Here is a 2,845-nt window from a genome sequence, read left to right on the forward strand (position 1 = left end):
CTAGGTCTAGGAAATTAGGGTCCTTTTTAAATGTTTTTTTAGAGTTTTTAGGTGTATTGGGTTTGGGTTATTATAGGCTAGGTCCGAAAATTAGGCCTAAAAATGGGTTGTTTGAGCCCAAATTTTATTCTTTCTCCGTGAGCAGGACTAAAAATACGACCTCATTTACCAACTAATCCTGCTTAAGTAAAATAATTATTAAAATAAGGCTAACTGTTAAAATAAACCTATTTTTTGGTATTTTTCAAATATCATATTAAAAGATAAAAATGAAATTAGATTAAAATCATTGCAAAAATTAAAATAATATTCCAAAAAATAAAGTGGAACTATTTTTGTATTTTTTAATTTTATGTAAATTAGATAAATTAAAAGTGACTAGTTAAAATATTAATTAGCTAAATAAAAGAAAATATTTTTGTAGTTTTTATTTTTTTGATAAAATAAAGTAAAAGAGTCTAAACTAATTGAAATAGCGATATTAGGACTAAACTAAATATTAATATGCTAAAATATGTAAAATCTTGGGAAGGGTCAAAAATCACTTATCTACAGCTACCCCTCTTTGACTGAAAATGCGAAGAGTTTTCAAACAAAGAACGACGAGACAGGTTTTTTGACCCGACCCTTATTTAGAGAGACCAAAAACTAAGAGAAAGGAGAATGTGACTGAACCCTGGTATCTGAGCTGCCTACATATCCTTGGCTATAAAGGAATCAGGCCATGTGTAGTTCAGAAATAGGAACAGTGATGGAGTATACCGAGGTGAAGAGCCGATTGAGGTGCCATTTCGTTGAGGTTCCGGTCTGCGGTCCTATTATTACATGAAAAAATGAAAAAGACTAGCTAAGTCTGTCAACTACGAGTTACAAGATTCCTATCTATAAGTCTTCTAAAGCTTGATCTTGAGTCTTGAATGGTTCTTCATGCAGACTTTAGATTTGAACCTTGGCGCTTGTTATCTGCACGTGCTAGATCGTTCTTCTTCAACTTCTCTGATCAAGACCGGACATGTAGTGCTTGTGACATCAACCACGTCTTGAGCAGTTTACATCTTTCTCCGCTTCTGTATTTTGGATTCACTTCTCTTTTTTTCTTTTCTTTTTCCCCGTTTTTTTATATTCTAGATTGAGACTACTTCTGTTGGTCATCTTGGACTATTAACCCGCATTCTTCCCGCGAGCTTCTGCTACTGCTAACTTGAATTGAAACTTGAACTGTATTCCCTTGTTCTCCAAGTGGGAGCCTCATTGCCAAAACTTGAACTATATTCCGTTGTTCTCCAGGTGGGCGCCTGATTGCCAAAACTTGAACTGTATTCCCTTGTTCTCCAGGTGGGCGCCTGATTGCCAAAACTTGAACTGTATTCCCTTGTTCTCCAGGTGGGTGCCTAATTGACAAAACTTGAACTGTATTCCCTTGTTCTCCAGGTAGGCGTCTGATTGCCAAAACTTGAACTGTATCCCCTTGTTCTCTAGATGGGCGCTTAATTGCCAAAACTTGAACTGTATTCCCTTATTCTCTAGGTGGACGCTGATTGCCGAAACTTGAACTGTATTCCCTTGTGTTCCATGTGGGCGCCTAATTGCCAACACTTGAACTGCATTCCCTTGTTTTCCAAGTGTGCGCCTGCCATTGCAACAAAGCAGACAAAACAAAAGAAACTTTTCTGTCCTAGTTTGGTACTGGAAACATCTTTGAGCGTTAATCGAATCATGTTACCCAAAAGAGCTCTAAGAATTTGAAAGCTAAATCCCATTATTCAGGAAGGCCCTGAAAACTTCAAATTAAATCTCATCTTAAGAGTGACATTTTAAAGCTGAATTATATTTCCTAAAGGTAGAACTTACGCTAAATCTTGTTTTTTATGAAGGTCTTAAAATTTAACTAGGTCACATTATCCAGGAAGGTCCTGAGAACTTAAGATTAAATCTCATTATCTAGGAGGGTCCTGAAAATTTTAAATTAAATCCCATTATCCAGGAGGGTCCTGAAAATTAAAATTAAATCTCATTATCCAGGAGGGTCCTGAAAAGCCGAGAATGAACTTACCTGAGTCATGCTCTCTTCCTAGAGGATCTCTGCAGAACAAACAAAATTCCTTGCCCATGAACCATGCTTTTCCTCATGGAGGGTTCCTGCAGATCGAACAAATTTTTCTTTCCCCTTCTCAAATCGCCTTTGTGCTGACAAAATTTGGGCACGACACTTGAAAAAAATTCAAACTTCCAAGCTTTGATTTGGACAAAATTTTCGTCCTTGTTTCAAAAAAAGAAAACTTGTGAGTTTATAGATATGGTAGTTTGTTTGTGGCCTTGACTTTGAGGGAGATTGATCTTTCACTTCCCATGATAACTTTGATTTTAACTCGAAATACCTTTCTTGTTTATTAACTAACCACTTTCTCTGTCATTCTTATCACAGAAAATACCTTTGATCCGTTCAAACCCAACATCCTCTATCTGTTGCATTTTGCTCATGAATTGACATTTATCGAACATTTGTACTTCACATGAATCCCAAAACACGTTGATTTTTACCAACTCAATGTGCTTGTTGTTCTTTCCTGATGTATGCCACTGGCCTTGGCCTTGAGGTCTATTGGTCCTTCACTTGCCATGATAACTTTGATTTCCACTTGGAAGACCTTGCTTGTTATTGGTTAACCACTTTCTCTGTCAACCTTATCATAGAAAATACATTTGATCTGTTCAAGCCCAACACCTTTTATCTGTTGCATTATTCATGAATTGACATATACCGAACCTTTGTACTTCACATGAATCCCAAAACACGTTGATTTTTACCAGCTTAGTGCGCTTGTTGTTCTTTACTGATGTATGC

The sequence above is a fragment of the Nicotiana sylvestris genome, chromosome 9 (assembly GCF_000393655.2).
Source record: "Nicotiana sylvestris chromosome 9, ASM39365v2, whole genome shotgun sequence".
Classification (NCBI taxonomy): domain Eukaryota; kingdom Viridiplantae; phylum Streptophyta; class Magnoliopsida; order Solanales; family Solanaceae; genus Nicotiana; species Nicotiana sylvestris.